This window comes from Argiope bruennichi, chromosome 9 (assembly GCF_947563725.1).
Source record: "Argiope bruennichi chromosome 9, qqArgBrue1.1, whole genome shotgun sequence".
NCBI lineage: Eukaryota > Metazoa > Arthropoda > Arachnida > Araneae > Araneidae > Argiope > Argiope bruennichi.
The window spans coordinates 71,707,160-71,731,275 of NC_079159.1; the positions used below are offsets into that span (position 1 = coordinate 71,707,160).

At 27.2% G+C, this 24,116-nt stretch overlaps 1 protein-coding gene across 3 annotated transcripts in view; it reads left to right on the forward strand.

The window, feature by feature from the left end:
• LOC129984355 (uncharacterized) overlaps window positions 1-24,116 on the forward strand; it is a 158,682-nt gene that overhangs the window by 37,569 nt on the left and 96,997 nt on the right. For all 3 annotated transcript variants that reach the window (XM_056094224.1, XM_056094225.1, XM_056094226.1), the window contains one exon: window positions 7,635-7,901. The gene's annotated coding sequence lies outside the window, so the exon portion shown is untranslated. The remainder of the gene's footprint in view (window positions 1-7,634; window positions 7,902-24,116) is intronic.

The window sequence follows — 24,116 nt, forward strand, 5'->3', positions numbered from 1 at the left end:
TTATTCACATTCTAAATAGCACACAATTCGTGTATTTTCTCATGAACATAGAGTAGCAATTTAAATTATTTAGGAACTTTATTTAACATATTTTTATTTATAATTTCATTTTATTTCGCAACCTATAAATAAAGTGAGTATCGTGTTTAATGATTTTGATTATAGATAAAAAAATATTTGTTTAATCCATTTATTAATTTTAATATTTCGAACAGGAAAAAAAAAAACTAATGTCAGAGAAAGTAATTTTTTTCTCTTATTGATATCCTATCGCAATTATTTCATTTAATTTTTTCTAGAATTTTCTTAATATTGAAATTAAGGAATTTCAGTTACTTATGAATATTTTCGAATTATAATATTAATAAATATTTTCATTTAACTGGAATTTTTCAAGCCCTTTTTATAATTAAAAAAAACATTTTTTTTGCAATATATGGCTACTTAAAATACATGTCATATAATGTATTTTTTTAAATTTTAATTTACCATGTGATATTAATTAAAAATTAACGATTTTCTTTATTGTGTAAATAAAGATATTAGTGAATAAAGATGAATGTATTAATTTCCTATAAAAATTAATTTATTCGAGTATTTAAAAAATTAAATTTATGAGAGATGCTAAGTATTATTTTAATTAAATACCATTTCTAAATCAAAAAATATTGAGTTATTTTGTTAAACAACTTTCTTGAACAGACCGAGTCTTAAAGCTTTCAAATATATATCATTATTTTATTTTACGAAAACATAAGACAATATATAAACGTTGGGTATTTTTTTAAAATTTTATGTGAGTATTTTGCGATTAAAGTAATGGCAACAGACTGAAAATAATCTTAGATTTTTATTTATTCTTTTATTAAATATAATGTAATATAAATAAATATAAAAATTTTCGTAAACATAATATTAAATGAGTAAATTATCTGTTTGTTTTCAATTTTTCTTTTACTTCTGAGATTATTTTAGGTATAAATTAACAGGTATGAATATTTTAAAACTTAATATTACGCATTTCTTTTATTCTGCAGCTTTTTTGCACCGTGAAATTTCACAAATTTCGTATTGACGTAAGACTTAGTTTTGTTCTTCTTTATGAAATATTTAAAATCAGTTTGTATTTTTCTTCACTTCTTGACAAATATTGAATGTAAAGCAGTTTTTATCTCTGAACTTAGTTCTCAGAATGGCGTATAAAATTTGAATGATGATTTCTTTTTTTTTTCTCCTCTATCGAGATAAATTTTCATTCGTAAAGCAAGCACGATTGTAGCAGATCGTAAACTCGTATCTCAACTGGTTTGTGAGATAATTATGTTTTTTCTTAAGCAGAATATTTTCTTAAACGAGAGGCTAAGTGAACTCAATGATTCAACTGTTATTTCGGGCGCTGATTGCAAAAGCTAAATCTGTATTGCTGAGGTGTTGAAATTGTGATGAAAAAGTTACAGTAGCTTAATGTGAAAATTAGAATATAAAATGGTTTGTTATAGTAGTAAATGCAATTTTGCATTTTTTAAAAATTCTTTTTTCTCATATCTGAGAAATGGGGGGAACACAGAAAGGAGGGAGAATTCCTTATTTTTCAAAGGAAATGAAAATATTTTAATTTTTACTTCTTTTAAGGATATTAAAAATCTATTTCCTTGAATCTTCTTTTAACATAGTAAAAATTCGTTTAGCTTATATTATAAAATGCGCTGGAGCATGAACACATGTAAAATTTACAGGATTAAATTTTTAGAATAAATTTAATAAATTTTAAATAAAAATTTAGACCATATTTAAAGAAATTATAGCAGAATTTCTGTTATGAGAATAATTACATTGAAAAGACATCGTGCATAACTTCCTACATTTTTAATTCCAATTTCATATTCATTTCTTAAATGAATTTGAAAAATTCATTTAAGGATTTTATATATATATAATTTTTTATATATATATAAATATTCATTTCTTTCATATTCTTTCATATTCATTTCTTAAACATCAAGAACAAACTGAAAATGTTAAGAATAAATTAGTATTGCATTAGACGTCATTATATTTCGTAATAATTTCATTTGTGTGTGTGTATATATATATATATATATATATATATATATATATATATATATATATATATATATATATATAATTATTTGTCTAATTACAGCTTTATTTTTTAAAATGTGATACGATTCATGTAATAATTATGATTAAATTTTTTATTCTCTTTAAATTGAACGATTAATTAAGAATAACAAATTTAATTTTCAGTTTTGTTTTTTAACTACTTAATTGAACATTATTGCGAAGAAAACATTTATGTTCTGTTTAATTATTTCTAAATTATTCCGTGTGTTTTTCTATTATGATCCATTCATATTCAAAAACTAATTGTTATAATAATCTTAAATTGTCAAATTTATTTATTTCTATTTTTTTTATTTAAGTTTTATTTTTATAATTACATTCTTTAAGTATCCTATATGACAATATATCAATTTATTCGAATTTTTGCTACAACTTTCTGTAACATAAAATTAAAAATGATTCTATCCTCAAATTTCGGTTGAGTCTATTTTGATTAATTTAATATTGGACCAAGAAAATCCGTAGAAAATTCTGAATTTAAATTTCAAAAATAGATGTTAAATCTTGAAATTATATTAAATTATATTCTTTCAGCAAACTTCACCAAGCATTTATTTAGCATTCAAAGTCAAATCTAGAACTTTTAGAAATTTCCTAGGCATAGAAATATATTTTTGAAGAACAGAAAAAATTAATCTACCTGGCTTTACTATATTAAATATTAAATATCCATAAAATAGCATGAAAATTATATATTCTCAAGTCAGTAATAATTTTCATATTAAAATAAATTTTCTATTCATTTTATTCTAAGAACTTATAAGGGTTATTTTTCCTTGAAAAATTGAAACAACTTCCTGTAAGTTTTATTTTCTTCTCAACGAACTTTTTGAATAAACCAACTGTATTATAATGAGCCAAATGATCATTATCCAACCTTAGTTTCAAACGAAAACAATTCATTTGGTGCGAACAGTCGACATTTTCTCAAATAATGACGGTGATTTAATCTTCAGATATGAGTCGATCCCGTACCCCACTTTTAGCAACGTCTTCCATACACCATGAACTTCACCTGAGTCCAGCCCCCGCAAATTGCAAACTGTTTTTTGGTCCTTTATGAATTAAATTGTCTCATAATAAGGCGAAAGGGTTCGTATTTCTGACCTTCATTCTTTCCGACGTTCATCTTTTCCTAGATGAATTGGGATTCTCCGCAATCGTTTTTCGATGGATTCCAAATTAAGGCCAGGTCAATAAGGCTCTTGTCTTTTCCTTTTTGGGTCCAACTAAAGGCGTGGGAGCTCTTGTTTTCTTTTTTCAAAAGCTGAGATCTAGAGCGATTGCCTATATATGTAAACAAGATGATTTTCAATGGACTCATTATTCGTTAATTGGGAATTATATGGGAAAAAGTAGAATCGAAGATTGTCTAATATAATGGGTATTTATTCGTTTTAATTGGGTGTCGTCAATACTATTGTTTCGATTTAAAATTAGATTTAGTCTATAGCGCATAAACAGACTATTTCAGGTGATTAACCGAAACTAATAGAATATTTAGGTTGATTTCTTTCAGGGAGTCTTCTTAATGTAAAGGTTCTCGTGACAATTTCGGGGAAATTCCTCATATTTTCTACTATCATGGTCTCTAGAATCAAAAATTATACCACTTTTAACTCATGATTAACCATATTTAACATAAAGATTAATTTTTCAATAAGATAAATCCAGTAAATTTTACCGGATCCGAATGAGTAAGAAATATATTGTAGAGATAAATTGAAAATCTTCGCCAATTTTGTTGTTGATCATCCAGAAATATTTCTTCATTACAATAAACAAATAGAATGTAAAATTTTGGCTTGGAAACCAGAAGATCTCAAACTCGATAATCAATTCTTCTAAAGATACCTGAACCTAGTTGTGGTGTTTTTGGTATAATGTTAGGCCGCGGCGGCCTTGTAATAAGGTCTTGGCTTCGGAACCGGAGGGCTTCAGGTTCGAGACCCGATTCCACCGAAGAACAATCGTGTAAGTGAGTCCGTGACTACCAAACTTCCTTCCGCTGGTGTGATGTGGAAGTTTGGGTGAGAGGGCTGCCAGCTCAGGTGTCGTCTTCGTCATCTGACAGCGGTTGAAAATTACGAGGTCCGTCCCAAAAAGTAGCCCTATTGTTGCTTTAAAATGGGATGTTAATGTAACTAAATTAGTTACGATAGATAGGAACCTACCGTTGCTTACTGACTTACCGAAATGAGATTTTAAACATAAGCTAACAATGATAAAATAAATTATAAAAGCTCTATTTTAATATACAAATTGAAAATAAAATAAGCACGATTTGCAAAATGAGGATATTATGAGCGATAAAAGCGCGGGATATACGGATTCCTATTGAACAATTAATAGTTATGAAAAAGAATTTAAATGCAACTTAAGGGAATTCTTATTCACAGAAGTTTATGAAAGTAATGAAGCTCAGCGAGGGTAGAGAATTTTACTTTTTTCACTTGCAACGCTTTTTCAAATGAAAAAATATGGTACCCTCTTGTTTTTACCTTAAAAAACATTATCGAGGAAAATAGTATGGGATTTTAACCCATTAGCTGCCACGATCCCCGTTTTGGGATTTTGGAATTTTATGTACACCACTCGGTGCCAAAAATATAATTATCACGTCTGAAGTTTAATTTCATTTTGTATATACTATATCAGTCAATACTGTATGTAGCAGAAAGTATTCTGTGCTTCGTTTCTTTACAACAAGTGAACAAATTTGAAATTCATCTTAAGTTAAACCGAACGAAGTTGAACGGAACAGAATTGAACATATGTGAATAATATACATAACATTTGAATAATTGAACATATAGGAATAACATTTGAAGCATTATATTTTTGGTTTGGTTTTTATAATGTAATATATTTTTGTATTATTTCTTACATAAATGTGTAATTTAGCAGTTATAGTAACGATCTGTTATTTATACAAGCGATAAACTTCTTTATTATTATTGAAATTATTTTACTGATCATTTTATAACAATACCCTTTTTTAAAAAAAAATCGAAGATATTCAAAATAAAATATAATTTGAAAGTAATCGCATATTTACACAACTTTTTGTGTATATACATGTAACTTATCTGGTCAAAAATTTCAAAAAAAATGGAGTTAATGAATTAATAATTGATGAACATTGATAAATTTGATTTAAAATATTTATATTTATAAATTTTAATGTTAATTCTCATATAACGAAAATTATCTTAATTAAATTTCTTTGCAAACTGAAAAATCTGAAACATGGTGGATAGTTAGCATTTTAAGAAAAGCATAGAAGAAATTTTTGTCGAAGGAAAAAGTTAAAAGAATCAATTGCATTTTTAAAGAAGCGCTTTCATTTTCGAAAATAATGATACAAGAATTTTAGAAGGTAAATATATGCGTATATTTTATTAAAAATTACAAACATATCCATGAAACGATTACTGTTGATAGGTTTTTACAATTAATATTTATTCAAATACTGATAATCTTTTGGAACATTCTAACAATAATACCTCCATTAACATATCATGTAATTACATTTTTTTTTATATTTCGTAAAAATGTGAAATTCACAATGTAAGGGGAGCCAAAGTAAAATAAATATTCTAAGAAGTGATAGATCTTTTGTTTGCAAATCAATTATCAGACAACAAATTTAAGTAAAATTTTATGATATATTAAATCACGAAATATTGCAAGCTTTAATTTAATTGAAGTATCACAATTTGCATAGAACATAAACACCAAATAGTATTTTAAATACTTGGATATGGAGATGAATACTATCTATCTGAAAATTTATATTTTAGTTTGCTAAAGTAATTTTCTTGTGGAAGAAGTGTAATTTCGTTCATTACTATATCGAACAAAAATGTAACTTATAGAAAAAAATTAACTAATAATGAAATAAAGTTAACTAAATATAAGGAAAGCCATCGATATATGCTGTTTTATAAAATATTTTATTATAATATTAATGATTGTATTGTATCTTTCCCTTTATTGAGGATTAGCTTTCTTTTGTTATTATGTTAATATTTTATCTATTTTCGAATTCGTAAAAGGAAGTTGTATAAGAGTATATTTAAATTTAATTATTTTTTATTTGTTGTCCTATAATATTGCTCAATACTTATTATTTCAACATTGATATTTAATTTATGGTATTGTTTTTTGTTTGGAAACAATTTATTCATTAAATAAAAGTTATTAAAAATAACTAGATTCATATCTATTGTATTTGAATTTTATTCATTCGATCTGAGAGGAGAATCAATTATATTTATTCTCGCAGTTAAATATCTGTATTAAATAAACTTATTATTGTTGAAGAGAGATGATGCAGAATTATCTCCACACTTCAATCAAAATTATTATAGGTGATGAATGATTGCTTTCCCCAAATGAATGGGACACAATCAATTTATATTTAAATAAAATCTATAAAGTGAAAGAGGTTTACAAGCTTCAAAATTTTTTTTACAAGGTTCTATAAAAAGAGATAAAGATTAGTTTTTATTAATTTATTTATTATATGTTTTGATAAATTTTAATCTAATCATGAAATATTTCTGTAAAAAATAATATAAAATTCATCATTTATATGAAATTTATTTTTTCCACGTAAAAAAAAACTACCATGACAGATTTAAAAGGATCATATTCAAACAATCGCTTCTTGATTTTGAAAACTGTTCCTCTTCATTTAAAACTCCTGATTTTTTTAAAGTAATTTTTCTGTTTGTATACACTTAGTTTTGTATTCATATAGTTTTTACTTTCTCATTAATTAATTTTAAATTAATGAAATCTTGATCGAAGAAAATTTAATGAAATACATGTTCAAATTTTTATATCTTGTATAAGTTATTGTGACAATATAATTTCTTTTCAAAAGTCATACATGTATTAGCATTGGTATAATGATACCTTTAAGCGAAGTCAGGGTAACCACCAATAATGTACAATGATTGTGTTATGATAATTATTCTGTCTTTTCATCGTTCAGTATGAAAATATTTTACATTTATTCTGTCTTTTCATCGTTCAGTATGAAAATATTTTACATGGTATTGATTAAAAAAATTTATTTTTATTTTATAAATTGTAATAAAATGAATTTGCATGTGAGCAATGGTCGTTTTTCATTTATATTCTACTTTTTTCTCATAAACATTGCATTGTGATACATTATTCCTTAGATCTAAATTTCAGGTTAAAATTTTTATTTATATCACTCTATAGTCTAAATGCAAGCGAGATGTTAATCTAATCAATCATCTAAAAAAAAGAATCAATAATGCGTATCCCTGAAAGTAGATACATACACTCAGGTCTGCAAATGTCAGTAAGAATTTCGTCCTAGTAACCTTTTAAACCTTTAATTTTATAAATCAATTACCTTCGCCTACGGGTAATCTCTGTCAAATTTGATTCATTTGTTTTCACTACCATTACTGTTACACTGTTACTAAAACATACGTTTTTCTTTTTAGCGACCGAGAGCATCTGACGAGCAGAGGATGCTAGACCATCCCGCAACAATGCATCCCATGTTCAAACCGCGAGTCTGGTCTTTTCAGTGATAGTTGATGAGAGGTTATTCAGGTTCGCCACAAAGACAATAAACTTGCCCACCTAAGATCCAGCTGTGATATGGAGTCACACACTGCTTGTTAAAGAGATCACCTTGATTCTGGCGATAATCCAACAGAGGGGTGCACGACTTTACCGCAGGAAACAGATACCCCACGGGCGTTGATGTAAGTGCTTGTTTTTTTATATGTACTCCATCAGATAGCATTGAAAATTCTCGATAGTGATATGTGGTTCGGCACGAATGGTTTCACTGCTTGTGGTATGTTTTTTTAAGAAACACTGAATCGATTGTTGGTTGATCCGGGTTTTGATGTTTGAATAATGTTCTCTGTGGGAAGAATTCTTTCCTGTGAATTATAATACATCTCTAGATATCTTAAAATTAAAACAACTAATAAAATGTTTCAATATTACACCACTGATTTAAATAAAATAATAAATATTGCGAGAAATATCAATAAAAGACAATCGGATTAAATAAAATACTCAGCAAAGAAAGACATCGAAACATTTTATTTCGATCGAAAATTTGAGCTATTCAAGAGCATGGTGTATAGAGATTAGAAAAATGTGATCACTGATGCATAATTTTCAATCGAATGACATTTTCATACAACAAAATATATAATTAAATATGTTTTGAAAAAAAAAATGTTTTGGTTATGATAGTTTTAGATTGCTCATGGCATGTCATTATTTATTTTAAAAGTCCTTAAAAACTACATACTATTAACAAAACCAGAAGGCCATTTGCTACATGTAAAACAATTTCCCGTTTTGAAAAAAAAAAAAAAATAAGATTTATTTTCTCTTACACACACACACACACACACACACACAATTTTTAAATTATTTTATTGCTGCTATTTTACGGCAATTGCATTCAGCTTTCAGTTTTACTAGTGAATGTTTATAGTCCTATTTATATCAATTTTATTTAGATTTCGTTTGATACAACATAGCCAAATTTGATTTTTTAAGTATTAAGCCTATAAACACAAAGTATTTCCACGTTCTAGGAATATTTTGATTATGGGTGCCGGCAATTTTGGATAAGGATGAGCGTATACCAAAGCAGATTGAAAGCATAATAATAAAAAAACTCATTAATGTGTTGATTACTAAATGTAGTATACAAAACTATACTATAGAAAATATACAAAATCATCTTAGAAATAAAATTTACAGATATTTAATTTTTTTCCAATTTATTTTAATTATAAAATTTTCGATCCATGTTTTTCTAAACAATAAATATGCTTAACGATGTTTACTAAAACAGTATGCGTTTAATTCTAAAATTGTTTAAAAAATACACATAGAATTATCCGAACAATGCGAAAGATGTTTTAGAATTCCCTATCGTTCAAGGTCATTGCGCCAACTAAATAAATATTTATATATATTTTTCTGCAGCCCCACTTTGATTCAGATTTTATATTTCGCACCAGCAATTAAAACTAATGTCAAACCTAAAACTTAAAAAGTGAGAGTACAGTCAACAGAAAATCCCATAAAAGAAAGTACATTAAACAAGATGGATCATAAAACGTTGCCTCCAACAAAAACGCGCACTGAGGTACACTGAACCACATTATACAGAGAGACATTTGTTTATCGCTAATATTTCTATTCCCTCCATGTAATATTCCCATCATTAGACTTTCTGCCGCGTAAAAGAGAAAGTTGCGTGACCTCCATCAGGCAGCATCCGGTCGCCCCGGGGCTCTCATTCCCTGAATAATTACGGCCCCGGGCGGCTGCAATTACTGTCAAATCTTTAAATGGCAACAGGTTGTGCCATTGCGAAAGACGACCCCCTGTACACTTCGAGGAGAGGATTTCAACATCTCCGTGTGATAGGTTTTCTCATTTTATCTATTCAAAACTCATCGCTTATAAACACAACCTAAAGAAAAATAACAGCATTAAGAAGATATACTTGAAGATAATGTTAATAGCATTTTCTAGAAAACACTAGCTAGTTTTGGAGATGATGTAAGAAAATTTCATTCTACAATTTTAATTTCTTACCACTTAGAAAAAAACTGTGAAAATATATCTTCAACTAACTTTATTAAAGTCATTCAAGGTATTAAGATTTAATAGAATCAATTATTCAGCACTTGATATACACCATACAGACTACGGCAAGTATTAGAACTTTTACTTAAAGTGGTATTGCGTTCGGGTCTTCAACGTTGAATAAATTTTATCTATAGCTCATCAACAAGATAGATAGTGTTCTTAATATAGATTCACTAAAAGTCTTCTATCCTTGGTAAAAAGAAAAATGCAGTTTAATTTTACTTTATAATGCACAATTTATCTTTATAATCTTTTATCAATTTATCTTTTATTCATTTTTATTATACGCAAAGTAGTTACTATACAAGTCCATCCAAATATTAGTAAAATTTCGCCAAATTTTCTCTTTATAGATAACGTCTCAAATGTTGCAACTTTTCCATAAATCGCGTTCTTATCAATCTCATTACCAGTCTCATCTTGTTCTTATCAGTCATATGATTATTGACTTATAATAAAGTAGAGGTCATACAATCTTTGCGCCAATTCAATTTTGCTACCTATTGCATATCTTATGGGGAGAACGTGACATTACTGTCTAGCATATCTTGCTGTAAGATGCCAAATGACATGATAAATTATAATTTTCTTGAAACTATAATGTTATGTGAATTGATTCTATTTAATTGAGATGCAATTTATAATTTTGTCCCATGTGTTTTTCCTATGCTAGGCAAAAAAATAACCGTGAACTCTTGTAGAAATAATAACTGCGAAATCTTTTAGTAATAATAACCGTGAACTCGTTTAGTTATTTTAAATAATCCTAATAATATCTTTTATTAATTCTGCACAATGGATCATCATTGTAATCTTAATAACATCGTGTGCTAATTTTGTTATAATATTATCAATACCAACTGTGAAATAAAATAGTAAATAATATCTTCTAATGCACGAAAGGATGGCTAAATTCAGATAAATGAATCGCAGAATATATATAAGCAGTACATTTACGTTTTTAATAACACTGTGAGTCCTTGGACTAGTCTCCTTGAAAACAGTTCGCATATACAATGAACATGTGAGGGATTAAAATAACCCTGCTTTAATGTCTGATAGCTTTAAGAATCATGGGCATGAAACTATATTTAAACGATATAAATAATATTCCCATCTAAGAATATTATTAAAATATAATTAATGTATAAACTTGTCGTCTTTGGTCAACCAGCTGGTCGTTAAAGACACTAGCATATTATATTATGAAGAAAATGTCCCATTATTGTTTCTTCTCAGTCTTATGTAAGAAATGAATAAACTGTTCTACATACAAAAAATGCAAATCAAATTCTGTTATATTTCTATGAAATCGGGTATATATATTTATGTGTGTCTTTATATCTGGTCAGTTTTAATTACAACACTATGTGTTTAGTATCATTCCTTTAGAAATTATCCATCTTATATATTGTTTAAAAAATATAAATGTAAATATTCAAACTATAAGAAGATTCGTATTTTTATCTGTACAAAAAGTTATTAATAATATTGAAATTATAGCACAAATATATTGAAGCACCAAATCCAGATGCCATGAAACAACTGATCTGGAAGCGATTGGATGTCTTAATATTACACACCTAGCTTAATAATAATGATAATCTTTACGTCAAAATAGAATCAGATATACGATTGATCCAGAATATCAAGAAATTTTCTATTGAATATTGACCTCTTTTTTTTTTAATAAATTTTCTTTGTTAAATTAATACACCGAGTATTTTAGTCATACGAATTGCCAAATATATATTTCAAATTCAAACATAAATTAAAAAAAACTTTTGTTTACAATAATGATCATTTTAAAAATTAATAAATAAAGAATTGAATTACAAAATAATTGAAAAGAATAAATTGTAAAAAGATTAAAAAAAACTGAATTAAAAAGATAATCGATAAATCAAAATGATTTATTATTTAAATTCTCCCTTAGAATTTGAAGCAATCCTTTAAAATTTCAATATGATTTTAAACCTCAGATTCTAAATTAGTTTGTCATGAAGGACAATGACCAATTACATAAGTTCAAAACTAAAAAAAAAAAAAAGTTAGCAGCAAAGAAAAAAAAAAATTATAAATCAAATTATCTCACATATTTTATGCATTTTACTGACAACCTGTTGATATGGATATGAGCAGTGTGAAATTATTGCCTGATACATTTTTAATGTGCATCCTTTAGTTTAATAGGGTATAAATTCAAAACACGCTTTGAAGAGAATTGCTAGCTGAGTGTAACACATTCCTGTAACTATCTTACGTCGGATGCAGGAATGCTAATAAACCAAAGCAGCAGTAAAACACTACTGAAAGAGAAGAGCAATTTTTTCTACATCACTAAAAATATGATCAAAAAATAAAATACCTTTGCTCTGTCACCGAATTACAAGATAAGAAAATGAAAGGAGGCGGACAATTTATTATCCAAGAGGGCCGAGCAAATGAATTATTTCTTAGCCTTAAGCGTAATCAGAATAAAGTGTATAAACAGTCCTTTATCGCATTACTACCTGTTTCGGGTATAAATAATAAATATTTTCCCTTCGTTGGCAGGATGTGATAAAAAAAAGGTATGTTTATTGTCAATGTCAAGCGTAGTATAACTCAGAAAAATTTAATACAAATAAATAATAAAAGATGAATTATATAACAGTAATAAATAATGAAATGACGCTTAATAATTAAGATATAAATAAATCAAAGTTAATTTTACTTGGAATCTGAACATGTTTAACCGATTATTTAATTTGTTTCCTTGGTATTTGATATTGTCTTTTTTTGATTATAGCGAAATTGAACATAATTCTTGATTATTAAAGGAATTAATTCCATTAATATAAATTATAGCTTTAATAAATTATAAAACACTCCATTTTATGATTTAATGGTGTAAAATTAAGTGAATGTCAACTCATGATAATCATTTTATTTCCATTTTTATTTCAGTTTGTTAATTTTCCATTCTTACTTTCTTGCATACGAAGCATTGGAAGAGTAATTGTACATTCAACATTCGAGCTCGATAATTTGATGAATATCCACGTTTGCAGATCTCCATAATTCAGAAAAACAAATTTTTAAAATCATGCCTGTCATGAATTTTGAATGAAATCCAGAAGACGTCTGTCTAGTTGATTGCTCAAGTACAAGTGAATGCGATAATTTCAAATGTAAAAAGCTAGCTGGATAAAATTTGGTACTTAGATTTAACTCTGTGAGCCCGCTTTGTATAAGAATTCCAGCATGTCAAAACTCGGGCATGTCAAATAACATCTTTTTTAGAAAGTAGGCTAGGCAATTCCAGTAAGATCAGGCTTCGCCAGTTAAAATTTGTAAGTGATTGTAGGATTTCTTAAAAATTACACGCATACAATGAAATTTTAAAACTGAGTAAAAATTTTTACTCAATAAAAGTTTAATTCAATGTGATTTGAAAAATTCCATTACTAAAAATTAAAAATTTTCAACTCATCGTGCAAAACACATCAAAATTTAGTCATTTATAAGCATGCATTGGTAGGGTTTTGAAAATTTTAAATATTTCGGTAAGGGGAAGAGAATTATTTTATCATTTATAACTTACAAAATTTTATAAATATGGTGTTATTTTACACAATCTATGCTATTTCATTTTTACTGAACTAATAAATACTATTGAAAAAAAAAAGACTTTGCAAAAGATTTCAATTATTCAAAATCCAGCCAAAAAAAATCGAAAAACTTTATTTTGCTTTAATTCACGCTAAACAATTTTTTTGTGTGTGTTTGTTTCTTTTTTGTGTATAGAAAATCAGGAGATTTCCTTTCTTTTTTAATCAGATTTATCACTATATTGTTTTGAAAAGAGTTCAAAATTTCATCTGTAGAATGTCAAGAATATTATATTATTGTGTAAAGTCTGTATTCGATATTTCTTGAAATTCTTTTTCTACCATTTTGAAAAACTAGTCTTCATAGCTATATTTTGTTCAGATGTAGGACCACTTTTTAAAGTTAAATTAAAATTTTCTATAGAATTCAAACATTTTCTAAATTCTATAAAAAGAAGAAAAAAATGGTACGTAATTTTCATTCTTCAAGAAAAGAAAACGCTCGTTTCCAAAGCATAAAAATCATTGCAAATAATAAACTTTATTTTCTTTAATAGGTAAGGATTATCTTTGAACGAATTTTTCAGGAAGAGCTGAATCTTATTTCATTATTATTTAAGAAACGATAATAAGAGTTGGAAAAAGAAAGACATAAAATATTATTTTTAATGTTTTTCTAAGAATCACAATAGGAAAATATCAGTTTTTGTTCGCAGATAATCAAAAAAGAGAAGTTGTGTATTTATAATGAGATAAAAATACGACTTATATGGGAAAAGACGTTTGAAAATAGCCTAGAGAAATCAAAAATGAGCATGGCGCAACATTTTTTTTTTGTTTTTTTGAATACAAAAACGAATCGAAATTCAAAAACCAATAATTACTGTCTCCTGGCAAAGAACCTTTAACCTTGAGACCCAAGGCCCATGGGATACTAATGTTGAAACAGGTTGGGGCCCACTTTCTCCCCACGGAGGCCATTATTTTCTAGAAGTCGGCTGCTTTTATCAGGGGTCGAAGATCTTGAGGGGGAGTCATAAGGCCTTATGTAAAGAATTAAAACAGTACATGTAAAATCTAATTGGCGGACCATTCAAAGAACTTTTCAATCACTGATTTAAAAATCAAGAATCTTCATGGATATTTTAGCAAATCATAACTTATTTTTGTGAATCGATTTTTTTTTCATTGTGATTTCTGAGAACGTTTTCTAATAATAAGATCTTCTCAGAAAATAGTTTTCTGTAAAAAGAAAAGCTTGAAAAAAACTACTTTCATTTACATAGAGGTATTTTTTAATACTATTTATTATTTAATAAACATTTATATTTCTTACTCGCTTTGGAAATCAAATCAAGTTAAAACTATTTTTCTCTAATTTTGAGCTGTCAATAAAAGGCTTTATTGTTTGATATTGTAAATTGATTCAGTTGAAATATTTGTATAGAAAATTTTGAGTTGTAAATTGAGTTGAAAATTTTGATATTGTAAATTGTTATTGAAAAAGTAAAATATTATTTTATAATAATAGAAAAGAGGTTAAAAAGTATTCCAAATACTTAATATTTGCTGTTATATTACTAAGGAACTTTAATTTAAAATGCATGGTATAAAAATGAAGTAATCATAATAGCTTTAAATTAAAAACGGATTTCCATCGAATTAATAGGATATGTATATTGCTTAATCAAGCATTTATGTTATATGTACATGAAAATTATGAAACTTTTTATCCCCTCTTCAGTTACTAAAACCAAGCTGATTCGATGCAAGGCAAAGATCTCTTATAGTTCTAGTAAATTTTAATGTGCAATAATTTGCCATACAAGATCCTAAACGCAATCTTGTGCAGATTTTCGATGAACAATTTACATATTTCAGAGTTTACTTATAAACTATGCTATAATGATGGTCAGAAATGAAATTAGTCAGAACCACTTAGTTAAAGTCGAGCATTATAAATTAAACAATGCCTATCAAAGATGGTGATTAACCGATTTTGTAGCATTACAGAAGCTGCAGAGTTTTTTTCTGAACTAGAAATATTTAATCACTTATTAAAATATGCCTCTTAAAATGTAAATATATTCAAATAAATCTTACTATTACCTTTTAGCTATCTACACACAATAAAACTTATAGATTTAATGCGATCACTTACTTTATTTGATGATTGGCATCGCTGATTCTAAGCGCATTAATCTTTTGTTTTGATTTTTCAAAGAATGCTTAATTATTCTTGATGAATACTTCCGCTTAACCTCCTACACCTCGGAAAGCATGCTTGAAGCACTAAGATTGGAGACTCACCCAATTTAGATAGAATCGATTTCAGGACAATGACTTTCCGTTCAATTCTTTTAGTGATAAGTTTATAAATGGGCCAATGAGAGAGTCCTTAGTTAAAATCGATCAGATATTTATTTTCCCTTCCAATAAACAACAAACTCCTAATTGACTATGAAAAACAAACAATGAACATCCGTATTTTTTTTCCTTCGGGCTGTGAATAGAGTACATTTTTCGCGCGTTATTCATATATTCGAACATTGATTATTAGTTTGTTTTAGACGGATAAGAAAATATGAAATTTGCTTCCTCATATTTTCAGAATTCGGTTTACTTCCTCGAGAAAGAAACAAAATTCGGATGTATTGAATTTGGTGTAAGGAATTTTATTTTTCTTTGTCTTGAAATGATGTATAAACTTAACTAGATAATTTTTTTGCAAATGATTTTAATCAGCTGAATAATTGTTTATGAATGGAACTCTCTTAATTTCCTTAAAGTGTAAACCACATTTTTTGAATGGACTCTAAATTTCGTTCATGCAATAAAAACGAATTTTACGATTTTGAACCGTAATTAGATGATAATCACAATACGTGAACTGGCATCACTACTGGATTTCTATTCTAGATAAAGAATACATAAAATCTATCGTGTATATGGAGGCAAATTTGAGAACACTATAACTGATATTTTCATACTAAATTAATGTGAAGTTTCAAAACTAAGGTTACTACTTTATAATAAAATAATTAATTTATTATTAAAAATTAATGTGTATTTTGAAAGAAGTTTATATTTAAACAATTTAGTTCGTAACCATTAATGATAGAGTGTGAAACTTTATATAATGTTTCCTATATTAAATAGCTAGCATATTTAATGCATAGTTCTTTTATAAGCATATAGAGAATAAAAGCGTCCTTATTAATCCTTACATTGGAAATACCTTGAACTGAAGCCAATGAAAATAGAATGCTGTATTACAATAAAAGTTATGCATTATAAAAGTATTATTTCTTATTGATCAGAAAACCTTAGCTCTACATGTGAAAAAAATAATTACGGAGTCACCAAATATATGTAAAAAAAATTAAGCATCGGGAATAAAAGCTGTCAGTGGCTGAAGAATAAAGGGGAAAAAATTGTTTTTCCTTCATGTAATTATAAATAATAATATAAAAAATGGCATTTTAAAAAATCTTATAAGCTAGCAACTGTGATATAGTAGCGCAGTCTTCGTTGCTGGATAACAATTTATAAAATACTAAGTGTGACGCAATCTTCATGACATTTTAAAGTGATTACCGTAGGCATTCTCGCCTGGATAAAACGATCTTAACTTTGGAAATAATGGAAAAGAGAAATGCAGCCTCGAAACCCGATTCCTCTGAAACTTCCTCACTTATGCAAGCGTAGAGTACCGCTGTCTCGAACATCATTGCGATTGTATGGTTTGGAAATTTTAATAGTGGTTTACTGGTTTAGATGTCTTTCTCATCATTTGATTGCAAGGTCTAGAGTAATATCAAAACTGGACGTTAATCTTATCAAACTAAATTAATGTCCATCACTTCAATGTGAAAGTGCTTGCATTTATTAATCCATAATAAATACTAAATGTAAGCATATGTTTGTTAATGATTTATTTAGCCTATTATTTTCTATGTTCGTAAATTAAATGAAAAAGTATCAAAACGGTAAATTGATTTGACTTCTCTAAAAATTCCGCTCCATTGCAATGATATCAAATCCAGGTGCTTCGACTTCAACCTTCTCACGCTGTTACGACTTCCTCACTTTGATCCTGAATTGGAATTCGGCGTGTTGTATGTTCTCTGCCTCGTTAGTAGAGCGAAAAAGGTAGTGGGAAATTTTTTTTATTTATTGCTGATACTCGTGATCTCGAGTTGGAGTTGGAACACCTCTAGTTACGCAATTTCCATTCGTATTATAATAACGGTTTTTAAATTCTTCGTTATGACATGCGTGAAGGACAACATCTGAATGGCTGTTGCATTGTCCCAAGTCAATATTATGCTTCCATGAAAAGAAATGATTTATTTTATTACATAATTAACTCGTAAACAAATTAAAACTTAATAATGGAATTATTGATTATCAGCTTTAAAACTAGGCGCCGATGCACAGATAAAGAAGGAATAAGAAAACGTTATTTCATTTTAAAAATTCGAGAACACCAGAGAAATTTTTTGAAATAAAGAAATATGAACTGAAATCTTAAGGGTAACTCTTTAAAGCATGATGATTTATTTCCTGAACCACTCATATCAAACTTTTCAAAGCATGTTTATTCAATTGTAAAACCACTTAATAAAAAAAAGTATATTTTTAAAGAATCATTTTAAAGTTTAAAAATATTTTTCCTTCAAGATGTTAAAACTGCACTCTCATGCATTAAATACTTTGATATAACGTTCAGAAATAAGCAGTCATGCTTGAAAGAGCTTAAAAGTGTAGAGGTTCTTAGAGAGAAATTTAATTTAAAATGTAAAATGAAGTATTTGATATTTGACTGCATAATTCCACAATATCGGATAACTATAAAATTAAATATATTCGAGTATATACCATTGCCTTTTAACTATCTATCATTTGTAGTCTAAGCGTATAAAATATAATGTCTCCTCGTTTTAAAGGTTATTTCATGAAAGTTACAATTTTTTTTCTAGTTTTTCTAATATATCAAATTTTCCCTAGCAACTTTGAATACAGCAAATTCTGCTTGATATACCACTAGGTTTAATGCCAAAAATAATTCTTAAAGCAATTTATACTTATTTTTTATTTCATGTCTTAAATAAATTTTTAAAGTCAAATAAATAAATAACAAATACATTCCAACTTAATTCAAAATAATTGCAATCGGAAATTGTCGATTTAAATAATTATCCAGCAATTACAAGCTAGCAAATACGTCCTACGTCTTTAGAAATGCAATTATAGACAAATAACGACGCAAAATCCAGCACAGTTTCCTTGAAAAACCGTTCTAGATATTAGTTGCAGCTTTTTTATTTGTCATCGAGAACCTTGTAAGAAATAATTGCAATTAAATAGAGAAAATATACGAGCTTTATGTCTGCAAACCAGAAATTCTTTATGGAGAAGGAAAAAAAGTAAGTCCAAACGCTTAAAAAAAAACGTCTGTGTGTAGAAAATATATATAATATAAATATACACTTTGAACATAGAAACTAAAAAATTTATTACTCAGTCAAGTATTATATAAAGATGTTGCTAATTATATTTTTATTTCGATTACGTTTCTAGCTTTGCTGTAAAAAGATTAAGATTACAAACTAGAATTTCTATTTAAAAAAAATTATAAAGATTTAACTCATTTTTCTTTGTATCTACATGATTTTCGTGGTTTATTTGAAAGTGAATTTGAATTAATAAAGAAGGACACATTAAAAATAAAATTATTTTATTTAAAAAAATCTGTTTTTATGTAAGCCTTTTTTTAGAATTAAAATCTTTAAATTATTTAAATATTAAAAAGATAAAAACTTTACATTTGTGTAATCTGTAACTAATATTATAATAATGAGGAATGTGATTTTCAAAGACTCTTTTTTAGGTAATTTTAAATTTCCCAAAATTCAAATGTTAGTTTCTAATTATATATATATTCGAATTTTATGTAATCTACAATTCGTGTTATTTAAGATTTTTTTTTAAATCATGAATTTTGAACTATGCATTGTTAATATATTCAACACTCATAGTGAAATTGTTGGAAAATGTTTTTAAAATAAGTAAAATATAAAATGCTTACAATCTTTTATAAGACGCAATGATTTTGAATGCTTTCCCAAAATTTCAAGAAAATGTTTTAAGCGTTGAAGACATTCGAGCTCATTAACTTTTATTTCTGCACATAAATGTATAAATTGTTTCAGATTTTGAAATAGTTTTCAAATGCAAGTCACTTAAATGATGTCTATAAAAAAAGTTGGCGTTTATGCTGAACAACTATATAATTTTGCTTCAAAATTCAGTTCAATGTAAATGATATGCTTTACTGGCAGTTTTTGATAATCGTACTCATTTATTCAAAATTATAATTCTTGGTCATAGCATCAATAAAAAATGTCATGTCGTAACAGATATGAAAATACCATGTAAACGCTTTTAAGATATTTATAGTTTCTGTTACTACTCATATAAAAGACTCGCTTATTCTTTTCATGAAACTTTTAAATTCGAAAAAAAAATTATTTTTAAACTGACAGCCATTATCACCTGTCAATCTGAACCAACAATTCCTCACTTCACTTTAGCTGATTGGCCACATTCGCTACTGCAGATAACGGAGGCTGTTAAGTGAGACATTTAACTCAGCGACCGAGTTCGACATTTTAATTAATCGCCTGTCTGAAGGCGTAAGAGATAACCATCGCCATTTTTCATGCATTTGTGCCTCCATACATAGATTCTGTTCCAGCAAATGACCACAATTAGAATCCCACGCTTCTTTTTTTCACAAAATGGCGCGAATGAATTAAGTGATGAAACTTTGTGTTCGTAGCTACCCTTTCCTCTTATTGTTGAACCGTGACTGGATCATGAAAGTAACTTAAGGAAAAGATTGCAAATATTTGAAGTTCTTCGAATCATAAAGAGATTAGCTTTAATCCGAAGTTCCGAGCAAGATTGGGTAATTCTTAAAATAAGAAATAGAAATGATTGCCGAGTCAGAGATGATTGCACTTTGGCTGATTATCTGTAGAACTCTACCTCGCTTTTTAGAAAATAATGGGAAATTGGGTTTAAAACTTTCTATAAAGATATTGCGGTCATATTAAAGAAGTCTAATAATACCTTTTTATTTTTTCGAAGCAAAAATAATCTAAAATTAATGCAGTTTGACGGTAAAATTGAAAAATGATTCCATTAAAAAATAAAGAATTGCATATCATTTTAAATTTTAATTACATTTCAAATATATTTTGAATTTAATTGATTCATTTTTGTTTTATTTTTAAATTTGCCACTTAATTATAAAGCAGTGATAATGTGTGCACAAAAAAATGCATTTATTATCGTTCTAACGCAAATGTGTTTCTAAAACTTTCAAAAGTATTGTTTTACAGAAGAAAAACTGCATGGAAATAAAATTGTCGCAACTGAAAAGTGGAATTGTTACATTGGTTTAAAAATGGATATTATATAATAATATATATTGAATTTATTAAGAAAAATATTAGTTTTTAATTCTAATTTTGAGAGATTTCTTCTTAGCGAGTACCTAAGATGTAACTACGCCCTAAACTTGGTAATTTAGGTCCAATGATGAACCTTGAAGGCCTTCAATTTTTTATGCATCGCATGATGCAAGTTTCTGTTAATATTCTAATCATTATCATATCAAGTAAAATGGCACAAAGATAAAAAAAACTGAATTTAAGAAAATAAATATATTACTGTAGAAAAATTGCAAGTTATAAGAAAATTAACGTTCCAAAATAACATAATCTTTTTTTCAATGTCAAACACTTTTAAAAAATAAAAATTTTCTTTAATCTCTCGCAAAGGTTCTAGTAAATTGTATGATAAATAAATAATTAATAGAAACAAAGTATTTTCACACATTCATTACATTTTTATTCGTTGCACTTACATCTATAAATAGATTTTCGGCTATATCATCATAAGCATTTTACTTATAAGATTGAAAATGTGTAGAAAATGTAGAAAAAGAAAAGAAGGAAGGTATAATGTATTTTTCAGCAAAAAATTTATTGCTTAAAGATCTCCGGAGAATGTTTGAGAAATGTGACCTCTATCATTTCCGCAATCAAACCTTTTAATTGTCAGTTAATTACAGCTCGGTCGTAAATAAAAAATATTTTCCTTCTATAAATAGCACGTGCTATTTTAAGTATCGATGAATTTTTTCTTTCATTGGAACAATAATTTTACCTAATTTTGACAACAGGGAACATTGAACTATTCTTTAAATGATTCTGTGCCCTTTTCTTTTTTAATTATTGGCTCGTTTTTTTTTTTTTTTTTTTTTTTTTTTATCGCATCGAGTCGAAGATAACAATTTGCTTTTCTTTGAGACAACGCTCACAAAGCAATTTATTGAGTTACCGTAATGATCGGACTTGGTTACTTTTATTCTTTGAATATAATGGAAAGGAAGAAACCTTTTTATTACGCTTGGCACACTTTGTTTAACGATGCGTTCTTTATATTTCTGATAAATAAAAAGGGACATACTACACGTCTTTTTACTTAAACATTAAAGAACATCAATGAATGAAAAGTCCTTAGAAGGAGAAGTATACGAATTCTAGAACACAAGTGAAGCATTATCATTACGAAAATCCATACATTCTAAATGGGTGTAGCAGTCATTTTTTTTCTATTATATATACCGATAGTAGATAACTTTGTGATTTGTATCAATAGTTTAGTGCTAAAAATAGTTTATAATATAAATAAGTGTAAGATAAGGTTATGCTTTAAAAAAAATCTTATATTTAGAAGGTTGTTAGAACAATATGTAAGATAAGACTTATGCTTAAAAAATCTTATATTTAGAAGGTTGTTAGATTCCTTATGTAGAAATATTTCCAACTGCAATGGTTCTCATAATGGTTATTTAATGTGCAATACTCATGTAATCATGTGAGCATAATAATCTCGACCGAGTTGATGAAGGATCAGTTTTGATTTTTTTATTAACTTCTTATCTGTCTTTTGATTGAAGCCAAAAAGATAATTTTAATTAGTTGAATTGTTGCTTCATCAACTTCTGAACGGAAAAATATTCGATAATAGTAATTGCTGATAAGTGAAGTCAGAAACTGATAAGAGATATTCCTAACTTACTTCAATTTCGATTGTTTTTGATTTAAACTCGGAATACCTTATTGGAAAAACTGTCATCAGTTGCGTTGGTTTCCATCCCCTGATAACTCCAGCCTTCATGGAGGATTAAATAACTAAATGAGGGGATATGAAATTCCCTCTTCCTTTTATAATATCTCCGGATAAAAGACATCTACCTTCGTATTCCTGTTTACTGACGGAATTTTCTTGTTCTTTTTAACAACGAAGCATTTTTTAACATTTTCATTCCAAATCATGAACTTTTGATATAAAATTATCTTTATAAAAGAAAGAGTAATTAGCTTTTTTTCCAAGTATATTTTGGATATATGACAGAACTGTTTAAAATGAAATTAAAATTAATTTTTATTCATTCTGATTAAATTTTTCTTTGCTTCATTTAATTATAAATGTTTATCATCGTCATTCTTGCTCTTTTGAAATAAATTTTATTTATAAGATTCTTACTTAGAGTGGGTAATTATATCATTGAATTTAATACAACAGTGTCCTATTCTAACAAAAGGCTTAAAGAAGGATATTAAAATTTACCTCCAAAGTCAAATGATGCTGATTACATCGGAGCAATTTTTTAAATTTGCACTCATGCTATAATTTAAGAGCATCTGAAATTTTAAATCTGGGCATAGGCAAAAAATATCTTAAGTGCTTAAATATGCTATAAAACGAACTTATTCCTTGAATTTCATTTAAAAATCATGAATGCTTCCATAAAAAAAATCTTTAACAATGGCATTCTTTTTAAATTCAAGATCAATATATATTTAAATTTAAAACATTCTCTAACAGCATGTTTAATAACTTCCTTATTTCTAAAGTATATGTTTCTTATCAAGTAGAAAGAGTGGTTATTTAATCAGCCATCTCAGCACTTTTAAGTAGCTGCATTAATTATTTTAATGTTAACAGGAAGAAGAATACGATTGTTAGGATAAGAATAAAAAAATATTTCTTTTCCACCTACCTTTTATCGTGTAAAAAAAAATATAGTAAAATGATGTTGAAATAAATGGAGGGAAATTCTTTTCAATAGCTTTGAATATGCAAAAAACGAAAAGAACCAGTTTATAAAAGATTCGAGTCCTATTAGTTTTATTGCATATTTATCGTCGTATCATAAATACTCGAAAAAGAGTTTCTAGATGTTATTTTTAAAGAGCATATTGGTAAGTTGCTTTTAGATTTTGCGAGTGCTTTTGACCTTAACCTCCATAAAGCTGTAACGATCCATTTGTTCTGTTTTGGTTTTGGTTTTCATTCGATACCTTTTATTATATGCTTTGTAGATGATCATTTGACTGAAAACACTACGATTGATATTAATGTTGTTGATATGATATAGCCTTTGAAATGTCAGTCTCTGGTAAATGGTTGCCTTTTTAAAAAACCATAATTTCGACTTATGTGTTTCAGCTTTTATTCTATTTTTTAAAGATTCGCTGTTTAAAAAAAATAAAGAAAATTTTATTCTTAAAATGTTTGCTGCTTAAAAAAAACTAGCAAGAAAACTATAAAAAAAAA